Below are 23294 nucleotides of genomic sequence, written 5' to 3' on the forward strand. Positions count from 1 at the left end.
GTTAGAGCAGATTCAGCGGTATGCCACCAGGCTCGTCCCGGAACTGAGAGGCATGAGCTACGAGGAAAGGCTGAAGCTGAACCTCACGTCCCTGGAAAACAGAAGAGAAAGGGGAGACATGATAACCACCTACAAAATTCTCAGGGGAATTGACAGGGTGGACAAAGACAAACTCTTCAGCACGGGTGGAACACGAACAAGGGGACACAGGTGGAAACTGAGAACCCAAATGAGCCACAGAGACATAGAAAGATTTTTTTCTGTGTCAGAGTAGTTAGTAAATGGAATGCATTAGGAAGTGATGTGGTGGAGGCTGACTCCATACACAGTTTCAAATGTAGATATGATAGAGCCCAGTAGACTCAGGAACCTGTACACCAGTTGATTGACAGTTGAGAGGCGGGACCAAAGAGCCAGAGCTCAACCCCCGCAAGCACAAATCGGTGAGTACATGCTCTCTCTCTCTGTATATGTAATTCACAAGAAAATACCAATTTTTACAATATATATATATATATATATATATATATATATATATATATATATATATATATATATATATATGTATATATATATATATATATATATATATATACATATATATATATATATATATATATATATATATATATATATATATATATATATATATATATATATATATATATAACTGCTTGAAGCCAAAACAGCTTGGGTTTGGCATTCCTCAAGGGTATGAGGCAGCGGCTCGTATGCACCTAGAGCTTACATTTCAGAAGAAAAAGCTCTGATAAAACTGGATTTCAAAAATGCTTTCAATCTGGTAAGGAATGCAGTACTCAGTGCGGCTCATCGCTATTTTCCTTCCCTCTACCCGTTTGTAAACTCATGCTACAGCAAGAATCTAACTCTGTTATTCGGGGAACATGAAATTGAATCACAAGAAGGTGTCCAACAGGGTGACCCCCTTGCTCCTTTTCTTTTTTGCCTAGTTATCAAGGAAGTCACCGATAACCTGTCCAGTGAGCTCAACATTTGGTTTTTGGACGATGGTACTCTAGCTGGCTCCCCAGCCTCACTCCTGTGTGACATAAGAATAATTCAGGAGCAAGGAGCAAGCCTAGGCCTCACCCTGAACTATTCCAAGTGCGAAATAACCTCCACGAACCAGCACATAATAGCGAATAAAGGATGTTTTGCCTGATATCCATATAACCAGCCCTGAGGACAGCACACTCCTAAGAGCTCCTCTTGGAGGGAAGGCCATCGACGAAGTCCTTGGTAAGAAGATCACTGACCTGAAGAGGATCACTGAGAGAATTGAAAACATTAATGCTCATGATGCACTTTACCTCATCACCAGATGCTTGTCTCTCCCCAGGCTGACCTACTTTCTTAGATGTTCGCCATCTTTCAGTAACATTAAAAATAGAAGAGTATGACAGTCTGCTGAAATCAATGTTAGAAAAAGCCCTCAACCTTTCCCTCAGCGACTCACAGTGGAAACAGGCCTCCCTTCCTGTCAGACTCGTGGGAGGGGGGGGGGGGGGGTCGACGTGCGCACAGCAACACAAATTGCTGTACCAGCGTTCTTGTCCTTTTCAGTGGCATCTGACAACCTGGTGAAGGAATTCCTACCTGAATACCTACGTCAACAGGCAGGGGTACATGATCAAGCTTTACGGTCAGCACCACCAAATGGGTCTCTCTCGCAGGACCAACACCCCAACCACCACCTTCTGAAGCTCACACGCAACCCAGCTGGGATCGGCCCATCGTAGACTAAGCAGCTTCGACACGCCTAGAAGCTGCAACAACACCACATGACACTGCCCGACTTAGAGCTGTAGCAGCTCCCCGTGCAGAGGACTTCCTATTAGCAACCCCAATGTCAGCAACCGGCACCCGTCTCACACCGCAGGCCCTCCGAATTGCCGTGGCTCTCCGCCTCGCTGCTCCAGTCCACATGTTGTTGTTGTTGTTTAAGATTCGCAACTAGGAACAAAAAGTTCCAAGTTGCACGGGCTATGGTGAGCCCGTAGTTATCCCAGTCCACACCACAGGTGTATTTGCGGCGAGGCAGCGGCCGACAGGTACGGACGGCATGGCCTTCCCTGCCAAAGGACAGGAGGATGGCATGCAAGACACGGCGAGGTTAACGACATTATTAAGAGAAGCCTTACCACAGCCGGTTGTCCAGCAGAGAGAGAGCCCCGTTACTTAATGCCCCGCAACTGTGATGAGCCTGTCGGTCGTCCAGATGGGATCACGGCGAACCCCCTGGAATAATGGTAGATAGTTGGTATGGGACTACAAACCACTACACTCATGACTTGGGACTACACTACACTCATAATTTTAAAAGTAGATATGATAGAGAAATAGGTCAGGAGTCATTGCATTAGACAACCGGCGGTGTGAAAGGCGGGGTCCAAGAGCTAATATTCGAGGTAAGAGGAATAGATCTCATAAGTGGTGTCATAAGCGCTCTGTGAATACTGACCCGTGACCTGCGATGTTTACATGGAACACGTGGCTGCGTGACGTCAGACATAGGGGTCCCTATCTCGCGTATAAAATATATAAATTAAGGATCAACATGAATGAATTTACCGGGAGTTATGCAGATAATTTGTAATTTACTGATGACTGTCATGATTTAAATTATGAACTTTATTTTACTTATTAAACATACTGTAAAAAATGCCCATGATATATTTAGAGTTTTATGTATAAAACTGTTTGATGAAAACACATCCGGAGCTTATTTTGAATATTGGATTTTATATCTTAAATGTAAGAACATTATATTGACATTTTAAAGTAGTCTCTAGTTATTACATCATGAACAAGAGTGTGGGACCGGAGTAGGTAAGTGGTGATAGGTAAGTGAGTCGACCCACCATGGTGACGTCACACTTGGCACCCACTGCCAGGTGAGGTGCCAAGACGACTGGCACTACTGAACGACCTTGACACACTTGTTCACCACAGAGCTATTTAACAACTGTTATTGTTCACAACCTTACTATCAAACAATGGTTGATAAAGTAATTACTAGGAGAAAGGTAAGGTAACTATGAGGAGAAAGGAAAGGTAATTATGAGGAGGAGGGTAAATTATCCGAAGAACGGTGAGGTAATTATGAGGAGAGTAACAACCAGGAGAAAGGTAAGGTCAAGTACCTCATACTTAGATCTGGTGCAAGTGGCTGAGGCAACAGACAGGTCTGGTGTCAGTGGCTGAGGCTACAGACAGGTCTGGTGTCAGTGGCTGAGGCTACAGACAGGTCTGGTGTCAGTGGCTGAGGCTACAGACAGGTCTGGTGTCAGTGACTGAGGTTACAGACAGATCTGGTGTCAGTGGCTGAGGCTACAGACAGATCTGGTGTCAGTGGCTGAGGCTACAGACAGGTCTGGTGTCAGTGACTGAGGCTACAGACAGATCTGGTGTCAGTGGCTGAGGCAACAGACAGGTCTGGTGTCAGTGGCTGAGGCTACAGACAGGTCTGATGTCAGTGACTGAGGCTACAGACAGATCTGGTGTCAGTGGCTGAGACTACAGACAGATCTGGTGTCAGTGGCTGAGGCTACAGACAGATCTGGTGACAGTGGCTGAGGCTACAGACAGATCTGGTGTCAGTGGCTGAGGCTACAGACAGATCTGGTGTCAGTAGCTGAGGCTACAGACAGATCTGGTGACAGTAGCTGAGGCTACAGACAGATCTGGTGTCAGTGGCTGAGGCTACAGACAGATCTGGTGTCAGTGGTGAGGCAACAGACAGATCTGGTGTCAGTAGCTGAGGCTACAGACAGATCTGGTGACAGTGGCTGAGGCTACAGACAGATCTGGTGACAGTGGCTGAGGCATCAGACAGGTCTGGTGTCAGTGACTGAGGCTACAGACAGATCTGGTGACAGTGGCTGAGGCTACAGACAGATCTGGTGACAGTGGCTGAGGCTACAGACAGGTCTGGTGACAGTGGCTGAGGCTACAGACAGATCTGGTGACAGTGGCTGAGGCTACAGACAGGTCTGGTGACAGTGACTGAGGCTACAGACAGATCTGGTGACAGTGGCTGAGGCTACAGACAGGTCTGGTGTCAGTGACTGAGGCTACAGACAGATCTGGTGACAGTGGCTGAGGCTACAGACAGATCTGGTGACAGTGGCTGAGGCTACAGACAGGTCTGGTGACAGTGGCTGAGGCTACAGACAGATCTGGTGACAGTGGCTGAGGCTACAGACAGGTCTGGTGACAGTGACTGAGGCTACAGACAGATCTGGTGACAGTGGCTGAGGCTACAGACAGATCTGGTGACAGTGGCTGAAGCTACAGACAGATCTGGTGACAGTGGCTGAGGCTACAGACAGATCTGGTGACAGTGGCTGAGACTACAGACAGATCTGGTGACAGTGGCTGAGACTACAGACAGATCTGGTGACAGTGACTGAGGCTACAGACAGATCTGGTGACAGTGGCTGAGGCTACAGACAGATCTGGTGACAGTGGCTGAGGCTACAGACAGATCTGGTGACAGTGGCTGAGGCTACAGACAGATCTGGTGACAGTGGCTGAGGCTACAGACAGATCTGGTGACAGTGGCTGAGGCTACAGACAGATCTGGTGACAGTGGCTGAGACTACAGACAGATCTGGTGACAGTGGCTGAGGCTACAGACAGATCTGGTGACAGTGGCTGAGGCTACAGACAGATCTGGTGACAGTGGCTGAGACTACAGACAGATCTGGTGACAGTGGCTGAGACTACAGACAGATCTGGTGACAGTGACTGAGGCTACAGACAGATCTGGTGTCAGTAGCTGAGGCTACAGACAGATCTGGTGACAGTGACTGAGACTACAGACAGATCTGGTGACAGTAGCTGAGGCTACAGACAGGTCTGGTGACAGTGACTGAGGCTACAGACAGATCTGGTGACAGTAGCTGAGGCTACAGACAGATCTGGTGACAGTGGCTGAGGCTACAGACAGATCTGGTGACAGTGGCTGAGACTACAGACAGATCTGGTGACAGTGGCTGAGACTACAGACAGATCTGGTGACAGTGACTGAGGCTACAGACAGATCTGGTGTCAGTAGCTGAGGCTACAGACAGATCTGGTGTCAGTAGCTGAGGCTACAGACAGATCTGGTGTCAGTGACTGAGGCTACAGACAGATCTGGTGACAGTAGCTGAGGCTACAGACAGATCTGGTGACAGTGACTGAGGCTACAGACAGATCTGGTGACAGTGACTGAGGCTACAGACAGATCTGGTGTCAGTGACTGAGGCTACAGACAGATCTGGTGTCAGTGACTGAGGCTACAGACAGATCTGGTGTCAGTGACTGAGGCTACAGACAGATCTGGTGTCAGTGACTGAGGCTACAGACAGATCTGGTGACAGTGACTGAGGCTACAGACAGGTCTGGTGTCAGTGACTGAGGCTACAGACAGATCTGGTGACAGTAGCTGAGGCTACAGACAGATATCTCATCATGTAAGCTCGCCAAAATGGACGCTGGAGTTTATTTGTTTTCAAAACATTATTTATCCCAAAATGAAGTGTGATTTACCCGAGGACCACTAAGACTAGTGGCCTCGACGAGGACAGGAAGCCGGCGGCCTGTCGTAGGTCCCACTGCCTGGATGATCCCTTCTATGTGTATTTTAAAACCTAACAGAGTTTGGGCGTTTGCGGCATCGGCGGGTAGGCTGTTCCATGAGATTATAACCCTGTGGGTGGAAAAGCCTCATCTGCCATGTCCCAAGGGCACCGATGTGCAATTACAGACGTATGGTTGAGGAACAGTTGATTACCTGTCCACTGGGGTCGAGGATCAACATCCCCGCGGCCCGGTCTCTAACCTGTGACTACCGTACACTGACAGTGTACTGGACAGGGTTAGGAATACGCGTCGCTTCCTCAGGTTAAGCTCCGTTGGGTGTGTCCAGCGCGAGGTGGGTTACCGCGCAATCAGCCTTGCCCTCGGCTAGGGAATACCGCGGTAAACTCTCCAAGCTTCCTGTCCCCGACGTGGGTATACACCAGTATACACACCATAACCCTAGTATAGTCATCTCAGCAGTGAAGATAAAATACCAATTCGACGTCCACCCATAACGAGAAAGTTCGCTAAAAGCAGCAATAATAATAATAATAATAATAATAAGAAGAAAAATAATAATAATAATAATAATAATAATAACGATAATAATAATAATAATAATAATTATAATAATATTAATAATAATAATAATAATAATAATATTTTATTTATATAACAATACAGTATTTTATGTTTCTGATTAAAAACGCTTTTGCAGGTATTTATGCTTATTATAATACAACTTATTAAGAATTTTACAATGTCCTGTATGGCCAGGTTGTAACCAGACTTCAGCTGTGATGCTGATAACAGTATAATCACAACAGCTGTAGTGCACGTGATTGCACTGCAACGGTGATATTTTTCATACACATGTTACTTACCCTCCATAATCATCCTGTGAGTGGTAGTAGACCCCATACCCATCCTGTGAGTGGTAGTGGACCCCATACCCATCCTGTGAGTGGTAGTGGACCCCATACCCATCCTGTGAGTGGTAGTAGACCCCATACTCATCCTGTGAGTGGTAGTGGACCCCATACCCATCCTGTGAGTGGTAGTGGACCCCCATACCCATCCTGTGAGTGGTAGTGGACCCCATACCCATCCTGTGAGTGGTAGTAGACCCCATACCCATCCTGTGAGTGGTAGTGGACCCCATACCCATTCTGTGAGTGGTACAGTAGTAGACCCCATACCCATCCTGTGAGTGATAATAGACCCCATACCCATCCTGTGAATGGTAGCAGACCCCATACCCATCCTGTGAGTGGTAGTAGACCCCATACCCATCCTGTGAGTGATAATAGACCCCATACCCATCCTACGAGTGACAATTGAACTAGGGTTCAGAAGCACATATAATAAGCTCAGGAACTGAACAAGGGGGGGGGGAACAATACATTAAATTGAAACTAAACTGACTATTCTCAAGCTCCTACCATTTCCTGAGGGCGCTGGAGGCGGGTGTGTGTGGGGAATATCTTGCTTCAGACACGGTATATGTAGAGCACACAACCACTCACTCACAAATACGCATGCAAGCTCTTGCGTCTGTGTAGTGTCTTGCAAATATCACAAGAGGCTTATAAATGCACTCGATGTTGCAAATTGTTGCGTGGGCAGTGCCTCATGTTTTGCAGCTGATGTTAGAGGAGACTTGAGGCGCACTTAAGTAGTTGCCCCAGTGAAGGTTTAGCGGGTACTGGCCGTATAGCGTGCCTTGTGGCACTGTGGGGCCGCCCTGCTCAGGCACCCGTGCCCCCTACTAGTGCAATATTACTGTTTGTGTCCTCTGATGGAGTCTTAATTCGTGTTGTCGAGGACAGGAAGCCTGTATGTATATATATACACACACGTTAGGCTTTTATCGAGATCCCCCTCCCCCCCTCCCCCCAGGTAGAATGACTGACCCTTCCCAGGATGCAACCCCACAACAGTTGCCTTGCTCTCGAGTACCTATGTACTGGTTGGTGAACAGACGCATCAGGTGAAAGGAAACTTGCCCAACCATTTCTCTCCAGCTCGGGATCCTCGATTGTGAGTCGTGCTCGAAGCCAATTGCACCATGAGTCACATATTTTATCTATGGGTTTCCCTTGTTGATAACAAGGGCGAAGCTTTCCGACTGGTCACCCAACCGGTTAGACTGCAGTGTTTAACCTAATTGATTCCTCGAAAGATTGAATATGTATCCTCCAAGGCAGCATATTTATGTGTTTTCATATGCAAGGGCGGCCTTTGCATCTCCCCACTGATGTATATAGTTACATAAATTTGTCAATTTTAATTTGGCAAAAAAACAAAGAAATAGGTTGAGATAATTTGCGGCCTTGAACTAAAAATAGTCAGTCATGCAGTGGCGGCCCTGCCTCCATCCCGCCCTTCTGGCTAGCCAATGGCGGTCGCGTATGCTCATGACGAATGATGACGTTATATATTTTCTTGGCCAATCACAAGCTTCTATTATTATACTAATGTTTACGTCATTGTCTATTGACCAACCACAAGCCTCCAGCACTCAACACGTGCTCGGTGCTGATGTCATATCCTCAACCCATCCTCTTGGCTAATCACAAGCTCCCGTGGTTGAAGTAATGCTGACGTCAATGTCCAGTGGCCAATAACATTCCTCCAACACTGCGTGTCCTCGGTCCAGATAATACTTGACATAATTAAGAGCACACTTTCCCTTTCTTAAACAAGATAATATTTCGCTGATCCTGGGTTAGCGTATTATTTACTGCAGAGAAAATAGAATCATCAGACGTAAGGTTTTCCTAGGCTAAGTACCTAACCTCTCCCAAAATAAGTCAGTTAATATTTGGAAATGGTTCAAATACATATATATATATATATGTAATCGTATGATGGGAATTTATTAAGGGGTTAGCGCGAACGCAATCCCCTGCTACCAAAAATTTCGCACCCGAGTTAACCACATTTGGGTTAATCGCAAGGGTCAGCGCCACCGGAGTGCAATGGTGAGCCTCGCCCTGGGAAAACCGCCTTCGTGATCACGGTGTCTCCTGTGCCAGGTAAGTATGAATAGGTTGGTGCACCTTCGACCCACACCTCGCACGACTGAGCACCTACGCCATACAACCAATTCTTATGTAAGTATTCTAATAATATAAAAAATATGCACTTAAAGTTTTAGTATATTTTAGTACGGAATTATTTTAAATTTTTAAATATAATTACTTTTAAAATAAATATCTTAATTCTTTTTATTAACAAACTTAAGTATACACTCCAATGTGCTGCTTGAAAAATAATTCAGTTTTACGCGTCGGGTGAAAACAGACACCATACGCGGTATGTTTTTATTAATTTAAATATGGGACTCACCAAGAGCGACCTTGAGATTTGCTCTGTGAAAGCCCTTACCTGAACATATTCCATCTTCATAATATGGTCCATGACCACATCAAGGGGCAGACCACCTAAGTCCCAGGACCACCGTGCACTGGGTGCATAAGGGTACGTATTTATTTAAAAAAAAAATAAAAAATAAAATGTTTATTTAGGTAAGGTACATACATACAATAAATTTTTACAGAGATTGGTTGACTTATAGGTAGAGCTAGTACATACAATGCCTAAAGCCACTATTACGCAAAGCGTTTCGGGCATGATAAACTTAAATGACAAGCTTAATACTAATTGAGCATAATGAGTAGAATGAAAACAAGAAATGAAAACATAGATGAAAAAGCAGCACAAATACAATTATGTCGACAAACAGCGCTCTTTAAAGAAAAAAAAACAGACATTGGTTGACAATAGAAGGGTAAGGTAGGTTACAGGGAATTTATTAGGTATAGCTTCGTTTTTAACTTAAACTGGTTGAGAGAGGTACAGTCTTTAACATGGTTGGGAAGGTCATTCCACATTCTGGGTCCCTTGATTTGTAGAGCATTTCTAGTTTGATTAAGTCGTACTCTAGGAATATCAAAACTGTATTTCTGGTGTGGTGCTCATTTATTTATTCATTCATTTACTTATTATTTATTCATTTATTCATTCATTCATTCTATTCATTCATTTATTTATTACATTCATTTATTCATTTACTCATTCAATTTATTTATTTATTTATGCATATACAAGAATGTACATAAGGAATGTGAGGATACAAATATGGTAATTACAGTCTTGTAAAGCCACTAGCACGCGCAGCGTTTCGGGCAGGTCCTTAATCTAAGACATATAGTCAAATATGACTATAAATATAGTCTTGTTTAGGTGAACCACAGCCAGGATATCTGGCAGCCAACTATCTAAGCAGTCGTCATCTGGAGTACCACTTCTCCGAATGGTTTCTCACAAGAGGGTAGATGACCTGGCCGGAGCCCACGAGTGGGTACAGAGGCGGCCGGAGGGACCCCCCCCATACACATACATGACAACCCTCCCGCTCCGGGGCCTTGTTAGGAGCTTCCACTATGAATAGGTTTTTCCATGTATGTTGCTGTCAAGTCACCAATCCTGCCGCTTAGGCAGCTTCTTGTTTTGCCTTCAGCTTTAGTTCTTTTTAATGATATACTGTGCACCTCTCCCTTTGTGTGCTGTGTCCCATATAAGAAAAACGAAATATAAAAGAATTTTCCATTTTGTGTATGTTATCATTTTATTATTGTGTTATTATTATTCAAAATTCAAATGTTTATTCAGGTAAAGTACATACATACAAGGTGTGAAACAAACATTGATGGATTTATAGTTTGAGGTAGTACATACAATGCCTAAAGCCACTATGACGCAAAGCGTTTCGGGCAAAGCCAGGTATATATAAGGTAATTATCATCTTAACTCTTGTGGGGTTGTGATGAGATCTGCCATTTATGTGTATTTTAGTTTGTGTTTGATAGGGTATTATGTATGCTTAGGGGTGCCTTCTTGCCATGCCCTGTGGCTGGGGGGATTGGTGCCCTGTGGCTGGGGGGATTGGTGCCCTGAAGCTACATAAACACCCTTTCCCTCCCCGGAAGTGGCAAGATTCAATTTCTTTCTTTATTATGCACCCCATACCCATCCCGTGGGCGGTGGTGTAAAGGATTACAGAGGCACATAATCGGTTCAGGAACTGAACCCTCTAGTTCGTTTAGCTAAACAAATAACAATCTTTGACGCTAGTTACAAAATTATCAATGTTGTATACACATGTACACACCCTCATACATACATGTACATATATATATACGTATACACATATACATACACATACATATCTAATCACCCACACAAATACACACATCAATAATCTTTGTGTCACAAGTGACATTACAAGAGGCTCACAACAGTCACTATACAAGGCACTTTACATCTATGGTGAGTCACACAGTTACTAGTCTTGCTGCACACCCACCCAACTGGGCGGCATCTTTACAGTTATGTGTTCCACACCCACCCAACTGGGCGGCAGCTTTACAGTCATGTGCTCCACACCCACCCAACTGGGCGGCATCTTTACAGTCATGTGCTCCACACCCACCCAACTGGGCGGCATCTTTACAGTCATGTGCTCCACACCCACCCAACTGGGCGGCATCTTTACAGTTATGTGCTCCACACCCACCCAACTGGGCGGCATCTTTACAGTCATGTGCTCCATACCCACCCAACTGGGCGGCATCTTTACAGTTATGTGCTCCACACCCACCCAACTGGGCGGCATCTTTACAGTCATGTGCTCCACACCCACCCAACTGGGCGGCATCTTTACAGTTATGTGCTCCACACCCACCCAACTGGGCGGCATCTTTACAGTTATGTGCTCCACACCCACCCAACTGGGCGGCAGCTTTACAGTCATGTGCTCCACACCCACCCAACTGGGCGGCAGCTTTACAGTCATGTGCATGCATTACCTACAGTAAGCAAATTTTGGATACTTCGCTAAAATTTCGGGCAGCACATCATTATGAATGAAGTACTTACACATTTCTTGGACACTATTGATGGTGTTATCTCTAAATTCCGCTATTTTTCACATTCCATTATATAATGACGCAAAGTATGTGAATAGTTCTGCTGACAGAGTTTACATTTAGTCAAATCTACATCAGCAGATGTTACAAACTCCCAGAGGTACTTGTAGCCGAGCCTAAGCCTAGCAGTGGTAACATCTAGAAGTCTGCTAACATTATTGGATGACCCATAGACGTGCGGTACTTCCTGCATAATAGAATGATGATAGATGGAGTAACTGGTGTGAATTTCACTTTGCCTCAAGTCTCCGAAATTTAGTTGATGTTCCTGGGATATTGCTGCCCTCAGGCTGCTCAAAGGCAGTCCAAGTTGGTAATCAAAAGAGGAGTTAGGGGACAACAATATTAATAATAAAATATTTGCAGGTGCAAGTTGCATGGAACGTTATGCAATTGTAGTTGCTATATACTGTATAGTAATTTGTAACTGAAGCTGCTGGAAATTACTGCCGCTTCGCGGTTGCTTGAAAGTTGTAACTGCAGTTGTTAGAAAATTGCAACTGCAAGTTGCTTCCTATGGTGTGCATGTGCAGGGATACTTGTTAAGTGACCTTACTAACTATACTTGTATACCTATTGTACGTAAGTAGGGACACATACACCAGAACACAGTAGTACTACGTAACTAAAGTATACACAGTTAGAAAAATTCATCCGAGATTGATAAATGATACATTTGACAATAATGACAAAGGAGGCCTATCGCCTATGCACACGTAATCCTAAATAGTTAACAACTTATTACTTTACAATTACACAGTTACATATGTGTCTAATATTACATTACATGTGCAAATGCTGAGACAAGCTACATGAATACACAAACCTTGAAAGAGGCTTTTATGAACAAGTCTCATAGTCTCCGTGGCGAAGTGGTAAGACGCTCCCCTGGCGTTCCGCGAGCCTGGGTTCGTATCCTGGTCGGGGAGAATTTACTGGGTACAAATCTTTAACTGTAGCCTGTGTTTAACCCAACAGTAAAATGGGTACCTGGTTGTTAAACGATTCTTCGTGGGGGTCGTATTCCGGCGGACATAGGGTTAAGGACTTCCCTGAAACGCCACGCGTACTAGTGGCTGTACAAGAATGTAAGAACTCTTGAATAAATAAATAAAAAAAATATATGCATTTCTGTGATAGAACAAAACGCATGTATAGAGTGGGGGACTTCTTTATTTGTTTAATAATAGTAGTAGGCATCCTTCAGTCTCAGGAGACTATGGAGTTGCCCCCTGGTTGTCAGTCCTGGTGCAGCGTCTGATGTGACTGATGGGGCCAATCCGAGAGTGGCAGTCCATCCCACACCGAGCACAAACGAAGTCTGATTCTGGTCTGTCTTCCAGGCTACCGGCTTTCCTTCTGTGTCTCTTTGCCTCCGATTTCTCGGCAATGACTCCTCGAACTTGGAGAGACCTCTTTGGACAGACTGACCCCAGGCTGAACGGTCTGCGTTCGCAGAGCATTGGCTCTGCGGCTAATGTTTCCCACGTAGCAAGATCGACGTCCATGGCTTTCAGGTCCCTCTTGTATACGTCTTTGTACTGTAGCTGGGGCTTGTCTGTTGGACGCTTTCCCTGCGTCAGCTCTTCGTACAGGAAATCCTTGGGGATCCTGCCGTCGCCCATTCGCACCACGTGCCCGAGCCAGCGCATTCGTCTCTGTTTCAGTATTGTGTACATGCTGGTGATTCTTGCTCTCCCCAAGACGTTGTTGTTTGTCATCTTGTCCTGACAGGTGATGCCCAAGATGTGTCGAAGGCAGCGCATGTGGTAGGCATTCAGCTGTCTTTCCTGACGGGCGCGGAGTGTCCAAGACTCACTGCCATAAAGGAGAGTGCTCAGGACACAGGCTCTGTAAACCTGGATCTTTGTACACTCATTCAACCTATTGTTGGCCCACACTCTCTTTGTCAGTCTGGACATGGTAGTAGATGCCTTACCAATGCGTTTGTTTAGCTCCGTATCAAGAGAGAGGGAGTCAGAGATTGTGGAGCCCAGGTACACGAAGTCCTGAACGACTTCCAGTTTGTAATCAGAGATGCCGATGTCAGGTGGGAAGAGTCCACTCCTTGCCCCATGACTTGTGTTTTCTACAGGCTGATGGTGAGTCCGAAAACCTGACAGGCCTCGCTGAAGCGGGTTATGAACCGTTGGAGGTCTTCGGCTGAGTGTGCAGTGACTACTGCGTCGTCGTCGGCAAAAAGGAAGTCGCCCAGACACCTCAGCCGAACGTTTGTCTTGGCTCTCAGCCTGGCAAGGTTAAAGAGCTTTCCATCCGACCTGGTCCAGAGGTAGATACCTTGTGGCATCTCTATCTATAAATCCAACATTATGTTTGTAAGTCATCTTCTATGTATGTACTTTTACCTGAATAAACATTTTTATTTTTTATTTGATTTGAGGTGTTGTCCAGCATAATGACATTGACAAGGCAGCTAAAACCGCATTGTGTCTGAAATTGAGTTGGATCTGGTCATTCCAATCTCTGCTGTAAAAGCCGCAATATTTGAGGAAATTCCAGAGGACAGAAGAGCAGTCACTGACAGGCAAAGGCCAGAAAGCACGAGTATTAGGAGACATATTTAGAACCAAGAATTAGGGTCGGGGTTGCGCGCCGCTGACCTGACGGATGGCGGGTACTCAAACCTCCCAAAGTCTTACGATATTTGATACCATGATTAATATAATTGTAATTACCTTTCTAAATAATTTAGCATTAGTGTAAACTTAAATGAAGGAACATGTAATTATTTATTATTTGTAATGGAATTATTAAATCTGTTATAGATTTAATAAATTATATGATTACTATTATTATAATATTATTATTATTAGTATTATAGATGTTATTATTATAATTATTATTTATTGAAATTGAAATTGAAATTGAAATAAGTTTATTGAGGTAAAATACACACAAAGGGATGAGGTAGCTCAAGCTATTCTCACCCCAGTCAGTACAACGTGTTAATATATACATAGACACACATCACAAACAATAAACATATTACCAAACATTCTGAGAGATAAACATATACATTTCCTCCCTCACAAGTAGTATGGTATCAGACGTACACACAAATACTTTTATGACCTAGGTATACTGTATAGACAATTTGCAAGACACCTGCAGATAATTCAACAAAATATTACAATCTTGGTGCAAAATTTTTATATCTCTCAAGAATATCATCAACCTTTCCGTTGTGACACATCCAGGCTATTTGTTCAGGAACAGTCCTTATCTCAGTGTTTCTATATACATTAATCAACGGACAATCAAGAATATAATGGGCAAGGGTGTGAGACCTTAACATACCACATAGTTTACACTTCGTGTCATTATCATGAACATCTATGCCCGAAACGCATTGCGTAATAGTGGCTTTAGGCATTGTATGTACTAGCTCTATCTATATATCAATCCATTAATGTAACATCACTTGTATGTATATACCTTACCTGAATAAACATCTGAATCTGAACATCTATCCCATATTCCCAGTAATATTTGTACCCAAGCCTGAGCCGCATATACACAGAGTCACTCCAAGCATTTCGCCTTTTACCATAAGTGAAATGGGTGTTTTGACTCACATACATGTAGTGTTGCATGGTTTGACTTCTCTCATACATTATCTCTCTCCTCTCCACTCCCGCCTGTGCCTGAATATTTCTGATTTTGCTTCTTATTTGTCTCATGCCCGAAACGCTTTGCGTAATAGTGGCTTTAGGCATTGTATGTACTAGCTCTATCTATAAAGCCAACAAACTTTGTAAAATCTCTTTATGTATGTACCTTACCTAAATAAAAATTATTATTATTATTATTATTATCATTGTGAATTCACATTCAATGTCAACTTGTGGTTTTGATGTGGCACGTTTGGCCAAGTCATCCGCCACCTCGTTGAGCACTATTCCAACATGAGATGGAATCCACATGAATTTCATACTATAACCTTTCAGCTGTATCTCAGTTATTCTTCTCTTACATTATTATTTATTATAATTATTACTATTATTAAATAAATAAAGAAGTCTCCCCACTCCACGCGCACGTTTTCTTCCATTCCCAGGAAATTATATGTACGGGCAGCATAAAACATCCACTAGACAGTGTGACATTATAACTGCCAGAATTAGGCTGGAATATCGATATCTATGGCAGGTGGCTGCAGGTCATGAATCCCTCCAATGGTGAACATTCCAATTGTAAACTATGTGAACAAGAGCTGGGACATACTCTCCAACACTGTATCTGTGATTGCCCTGATATAAGTGACTTCAGACCTAATGGTATGAGGTACTTTGAACTCTGTAATTACTTTATACACTCAGGAATATTGGAAAATATTCTTGTGCTGTATCCAGATTTTGTTAGTGGAGACTAATGAATCAGCTTTACATTTCATATTCTCTCCTGATTCCATATATGACTAACCATCCTGTGAGATGGGAATATTAGATGAACTTATAACTAGTTGTTTATTTACGCTGTATAATCTTTCATATATAATTGAGTAGCAGCACATTGCTGTGTATACCTAAGCTTGTTAATAAAAAAAATGAAAAACAACATTTTCTCACAATATTATAGTATAGCCGACGGACGCAAATTTCTGTGACAAAAGAAGACGCATGCATAGAGTGGGGGACTTCTTTATTTGTTATTTATTTATTTATTTATTTATATATATACAAGAAGGTACATTGGGATTGTGAGGATACATAGTATAGTAATAACAATCTTGTAAAGCCACTAGTACGCGCAGCGTTTCGGGCAGGTCCTTAATGTAAGAAACTTATAAGTATGTAAATACTTGCAAAATTTATAAAAATGATAACAGTTACATAGCATGAAAAAATTAAAAGATGAGAGAAAAATTGTAGGTATATTAAAGCACATAGGTAGCTCAGAATGATTGCAATGACAGCTTGAATGGTAGTTTAACAAAATTTAGCAGGCACAATACAGCATATGGCTAGCACATAAAAGACAGCAATGAACACAATGATAAAGTTGTTTGGGTTAAGTACATAAAGGTTGGGAGATTTGGTAACACTAGATACAGAGCAAATTTAAAGCTCAGTGTAGGAAACTACGAAGATGAAATTAGGTACTTTTTGTTTTTGTTTTTAAATGTGGCAAAAGTTTGACAGCTTTTCAATTCACTAGGGAGTGAGTTCCATAGACTAGGTCCCTTAATTTGCATAGTGTTTACACAGATTAAGTTTGACTCTGGGGATATCAAAGAGATATTTATTTCTGGTGTGGTGATAATGGGTCCTATTACATCTGTCCAGGGAGAGTTTCAGAGCATGGTTTGCATTTAAGAACAGGGTTTTGTAAATGTAGTTGACACAAGAGAATGTGTGGAGGGAGTTAATATTTAGCAAGTTAAGGGATTTAAACAAGGGAGCTGAGTGTTGTCTGAAAGCAGAGTTTGTTATTATTCTGATAACAGATTTTTGCTGGGTGATGATGGACTTAAGGTGGTTTGCAGTGGTAGACCCCATGCACAGATACCATAATTAAGATAGGGATAGATTAGTGCATAATATAGTGAGAGGAGAGCAGAGTTAGGAACATAATATCTTATTTTGGAGTGTTTATTACCAACTGTCTTAGAGACTTTCTTAGTTATGTGTTGAATGTGGGTGCTGAAGTTGAGTCTCTTGTCTAGGAATAGGCCAAGAAATTTGCCATCATTTTTATTACTGATGTTAATGTTGTCTATCTGTAGCTGAATTGCATTCGATGATTGTTTAATAATAGTAATAATTCGATGATTGTTTAATAATAGTAATAATTCGATGATTGTTTAATAATAGTAATAATTCGATGATTGTTTAATAATAGTAATAATTCGATGATTGTTTAATAATAGTAATAATTCGATGATTGTTTAATAATAGTAATAATTATAATTATTATAATTAAAATAATTAGAATAATATTTATATTAAACATTTATAATATTGATATTTTGCATAATAACATTTAAATTTTTTTATTGTAATACCATTTATGATAGATATAATAACATTTATGCTAATAGCATTTATAATAATAATAATATTATAGTTACAATAATTTATAAAATCAATTATAATAATACCATTTATAATATTGTAATAATGGCAATAACATAATTTATCAAACCTATAATAGATTTGAGTTCCGTAATTGTTTAATAATAGTAAAAGAATTATAAATAATTATAAGAATAAATAGAATATTTATAAATGGCATTTATAAATATCTATAATAATAGTAACATTTATAATTACAATAATTTATAATAGTAACTATAATATTATGTTAAAAGTATAATAATAATATAATTTATAAAATCTATAATAGACTCAATAAATCCATTACAACTCATAACTAATTACATGTTCAATTATTTAGAATTACACTAATACAATTACGAAGGTAATTAGTTATATTAATCATGGTATTAAATATCGTAAGACTTCTGGGGTTGCAGCAGAGCACCTCTACAGCAAGAGTATATATGACGTCTTGTATCCTGCTTAACTGCCGCCTTAAACATCTGGAGCACGGTCTCCTCCCAGGATCTTCCGCGCAGCCCGCTGAAATGACGATAAGATATTTCCCGCACGCCCTGCGCCCGTACCTCACGGCGGTAGCCTTCGTGATCAAGCTGCATCTCAGGAAAGACCCGCTCTCGTTCCTGCCTGGCTGCGCAACTACTCAAGGGAGATCGGAATGCTGCGCAGGCCTCCTGCACCACCCCGCGCCTATCCCCATTACGTATCGACTCCTGCTCAACCTGTCGGGCGCCCTAGGAAGCACCTGCATCACAAGCTACGAGAAGCACTGTTAGAGGAAGCTCTTCACCTGACCTACCAGGCCTCCCTCCGAGCAGCGTAGGCCGTACACTGCAGGAGACAAGCAACGCTTCGCCTGGAACAACTTAAGTTCACGAGGAGAACACTTCACCATCTCCTCCTATAAACACAATGCACACAGGACGGAGGAACAGAATTATATGCCCTGATTGATTGATGAAGATTAAGCCACCCAAAAGGTGGCACGGGCATGAATAGCCCGTAAGTGGTGGCCCTTTTGAGCCATTACCAGTATCATTAGCTGATACTGGAGATCTGTGGAGGTGTGACTGCACCCTGAGGGACGGGAGTTGTCTCCCGTGTGTATATGCCCTAAAGGAGGCCATAAACTATACTATTGAGAATAATTTACATGATGTCATCATTCATACCGACTCTAAATCCTCGCTCCAGGCATTGTTATCCAGTCAGCACAGAGATAATATACAACTCCTCACAGAAATTCAACATATAGGAAAAGAAACCCATAATCTAGAGCTGTCAATCACCCTAAATTGTATACCAAGTCACATTGGCATAGATGGTAATGACAAGGCAGACTCACTAGCAAAAACTGCCACTGCTCTACCTGTTGTACAGGTTCAAATACCTCCAAGTTTCTCACAGATTAAGGAGCAAATCAAGAAGAAAATATTCTCAACTATCAAAAGTCGCCACAGAGCCAAAGTAGCGGAAGGAAGATCCACTGCGATATGGTACGAACAAACCACTGGTTACTACTCTTTCAAGCCTGGCAAAAAGATATCCAGAGACATTGCAGTAGCCATACACAGACTCAGACTTGGTTACAAGTGCTGCTGGGAGATAATGAACCCAATAATTAAAGAGTGTCACATTTGTGAAACAGAAGCAGAGGCGCCACTGTTGCACTACTTACTGGAATGTGAAGCTACTGAACCCCTGCGCATCAAACTCAACATTAATCCAACGACAGCAGCTGCATTAGATGCACATTCCACCGCGACTACAATGATTAGAAAAGCCATTGATTAATGGGACTCATTAGCGAGCATTCTGCATCTACATTCGCTACCAAGATAATGTTAATAAAACAAGATTAAAACCAGTGCACTAAAACAGAAACGATAAATAGACAGGGGAAAAAGGAGGAATCCCCTCCTCCATTATAAACTTAGACCCAAATATCACAGAAACAATGTTATCGCGAATAACCAAACTCAATTACGGGCTCACCATAGCCCGTGCTACATGGACACTTCGTTCTGAGTAGCTAAATCTGAAACAACAACAGCAACAGGACGGAGGAGCAAAAACCGATTCCACACACAGTACCGCTCCCGTGCCAGGTAAGTCCACTACGGGCTCACCATAGCCTGTGCTACTTGCCCAGCTCCTGTGCCAGGTAAGTTACGGGCTCACCATAGCCCGTGCTACTTGCCCCGCTCCTGTGCCAGGTAAGTTACGGGCTCACCATAGCCCGTGCTACTTGCCCCGCTCCTGTGCCAGGTAAGTTACGGGCTCACCATAGCCCGTGCTACTTGCCCGCTCCTGTGTCAGGTAAGCTACGGGCTTACCATAGCCCGTGCTACTTGCCCGCTCCTGTGCCAGGTAAGCTACGGGATCACCATAGCCCGTGCTACTTGCCCCGCTCCTGTGTCAGGTAAGCTACGGGCTCACCATAGCCCGTGCTACTTGCCCCGCTCCTGTGCCAGGTAAGTTACGGGCTCACCATAGCCCGTGCTACTTGCCCCGCTCCTGTGTCAGGTAAGCTACGGGCTCACCATAGCCCGTGCTACTTGCCCGCTCCTGTGCCAGGTAAGCTACGGGATCACCATAGCCCGTGCTACTTGGAACTTATTCCGAGTAGCTGAATCTATAACAACAACAACGGACGGTGGAGGCGGAAACTAATGGGCAGAGTTTCTTTCACCCCGATGGGCCTGTTCACCTAGCAGTAAATAGGTACCTGGGAGTGAGACAGCTGCTACGGGCTGCTTCCTGAGGGTGTGTAACAAAAAGGATGTCTAGTCGAGGACCGGGCCGCTGGGACGCTAAGCCCCGAAATCACCTCGATATAACCTCAAGATAGGACCCCGGCCTTAATTCGTACTAACCCTTCGTGCCCACACTAGCTGCTCCACCTGGGCCCTGCGGACGGTTTCTTCAGAGACGGGCCCCACGCCCGGGGCTCATATTCATGCACAGGAACGGTCACCGGGTAGGATTTCGCTACAATGCTATACATACCTTTCTCACGGCACTTGGCGTTACAAAGGGCAATTATGCGCTGCATTCCTTCTGCATTGGCAGGGCTACTCAATTATGCTTGGATAACCTCCCGGCCGAGACAATCATGGCGGTGGGAAGGTGGAAGAGCGAGGCATTCAACCCATACATCAGAAGGGACTGTGTCACTTCACCCGTGAAGTCAGCTTCCAGCTGCCTGCTACCGCTTGTCCTTCGGGGGTAGGGGCGCTCCACCGGAACCCCCCAAAGTCTTCCACGTCTGGCAGTAGCGTTAGTACGTAGCTTAGTTAATTTCTGTCACTTATCTAACCTTTGAGCTTTGATGTCGAAAGGGTTTGGAAAGGATGGGGGTGGTAGAGTGATGGGGAGATAAAATTCAGGAAGAGGATGCGGGTGTAGAGAGAGAGGAGGTTTGAAAGTTGGGTGGCCTGTCCACCATAGGTAGACATATGTGTGTGTGTCGTTTGTTTGGGTATGTTGGGTTGTCAGTACATTGGCTGGGGGGCAAGTGTTTGTGTCCTAGCTGGTGTCTGGAAGCCCTAGAGCCGATGGAGTTGGCTTCAGGAGATTAATCTTAGCAACATCAACATCTTACCAGCTACACTTCTAGTAGCACAAAATTTTTTTTTTTTTATTTATTTTTTTTTTAATATTTTTTTCCTTTTTCTTTTCTTCATATCGAGGTGATTATTTGATTGATCGGGTCCGGGATGGGCCACTCATGTGGGTCGTCTGGCAGGCCGCTTAGTATTTGAAGTCTTGGGAAGGCCTCATCATGGATGTGTCTGATCACTTTTTGTTGGAGAGTGATTCTTGTGGTTCTGTGTGGTGGTTCATGGATCTCGTAGTCGCTGGTGGTGTTCACTGCTTCGTAGGGATCTTCGGGGGTCTGGGACATGTGCTTCATGCGGTACAGCTGTCTTCTGGCCAGGTAGCTGAGCCTGGTATTCATTGGCATCATGTTGAGTGTCTCATGGATTTGGTCAGTTCTTACCCTGTCCATCAGAGTCAGGCCCTCCGCAAAGCAAAGTAGTTTATTTTGTACCCGTTGAATTTTCGTTGAACCTCACTCCTCTATTGTCAACCCATGTCTGTTATTTTCTTTTTTTAATCAACACTGTTTGTCAACCTATTGTATTTGTGCTGCTTTTTCAGTCATGTTCCCCCCTTTTTTTTTATCTTTATTTGTATTTGTTCTCAACACTTTTTATTCTTTATGCTCAATTAGTATTAAGTTCTAGATATTAATGTTTTTCTTGCCCGAAACGCATTGCGTAATAGTGGCTTTAGGCATTGTATGTACTAGCTCTATCTATATATCAATCCATTAATGTAACATCACTTGTATGTATATACCTTACCTGAATAAACATATTTATTTTATTTATTTATTTATTTATTTCAGCATGTTGGTTTTGTTGATAAGGTTCAAGGGTACATAAGGGTACTCCAGGCTAGGCCTTATGAACATTCTGTACAGGTGGAGCTTGACGTAGGATGGGGCTTGCCTGAAGCGGAAGAGCCTCGCCAGTGAGCCCCGGGCCATCGCTGTCTTCTGCGAGACGTACTGGGAGGAGTTTAGTAGCCTGTTGAAGTTGTTTCCGAGCACTGTGTTGGATTTTGAGATGGCTATGGGTTCACCCCTGATCCTTATCCCCCTCCTTGTTTTCGATTGAGACGGCCATACAATCGACAGTGCTTAATTGAATCTTTTCTGGGTTAGTGGTAACTCATTATCAATTATGACTATGAATTAGGGTTACTAAGGATTTAAATTAACACTGCACAAATGAGTTACGGGAAGAATTGTACGTTTGCTAAATACATGCTAATAACTAAGCTTTTAAATCATTAATATTAAATAATTGTTATATTAAACAATTCAGAATTTATTATTTGTAAATTGAATAAAATACTATTTAATAAATAAGTAGGTTCCTGTCCCTCAGGTAAATTCAAGTAAATTAGTCTGAAACCCCTGAAATTAACCATACTAAAACCTTATTGTATGGGAGACTCAATGAACTTAGTTTCTTGTATACATTCTTGAATTTACAAGAATGCAAGAACTCTTGTATATATAAATACAAATAAAATAACAAATAAACTGTAGCTGCCAGTTAACACTGAAAATTATGACTGAACTGAAAATTATAGTCCACCATATTACTAACAGAAAATGGTAGAAAACCAATACAAGTTTCAAGGAGGAACAAAACCTCCTTGTTCCTTCTTGTTTAAATACTGTATTGACCGGAAATTCAGTAATTAAAACTTTTTCATTCATGTGTGTGATGATTAAATAGTAGCGTCTAAAGATCGTTAAGCTGATAAGTGTGTCAATGGAATAATTACTCAATCCCTGTGTGATGTCTACTTGAAAATGAATAGATGCTGCGTTCATCGAATACATTTCATTACTGTTAAAAATTTATTTTCGCAAAGAATTAATAAATATATTAAAGAATAGTTATAGATTGAAAAGTATTTGTGATTCCTAACAAATATTGTTAAATGCTTTATGTAAATATTTAATGGTTTAAAAATACTTACATAAAAATTAGTTGTATAGTGGTGGTGCTCAGTCGTGCGAGGTGTGGGTCGAAGGTGCACCAACCTATTC

The 23294-nt window shown here is 42.7% G+C and overlaps 1 protein-coding gene and 1 non-coding gene across 2 annotated transcripts in view; both read right to left on the bottom strand.

Annotated features, from left to right (window-relative positions):
* LOC123758027 (mitochondrial ornithine transporter 1) overlaps nucleotides 1-7296 on the bottom strand; it is a 72172-nt gene extending 64876 nt beyond the window's left edge. The window contains 1 exon segment of the mRNA XM_045742189.2: nucleotides 7032-7296. The gene's annotated coding sequence lies outside the window, so the exon portion shown is untranslated.
* A 1176-nt stretch (nucleotides 7297-8472) lies between these two features.
* Nucleotides 8473-8635, bottom strand: LOC123758119 (U1 spliceosomal RNA). Its single transcript, XR_006772850.1, has one exon. It is a non-coding gene; the product is annotated as a U1 spliceosomal RNA (small nuclear RNA).
* Nucleotides 8636-23294: the final 14659 nt, after the last annotated feature.

The sequence above is a fragment of the Procambarus clarkii genome, chromosome 40 (assembly GCF_040958095.1).
Source record: "Procambarus clarkii isolate CNS0578487 chromosome 40, FALCON_Pclarkii_2.0, whole genome shotgun sequence".
Lineage (NCBI taxonomy): Eukaryota > Metazoa > Arthropoda > Malacostraca > Decapoda > Cambaridae > Procambarus > Procambarus clarkii.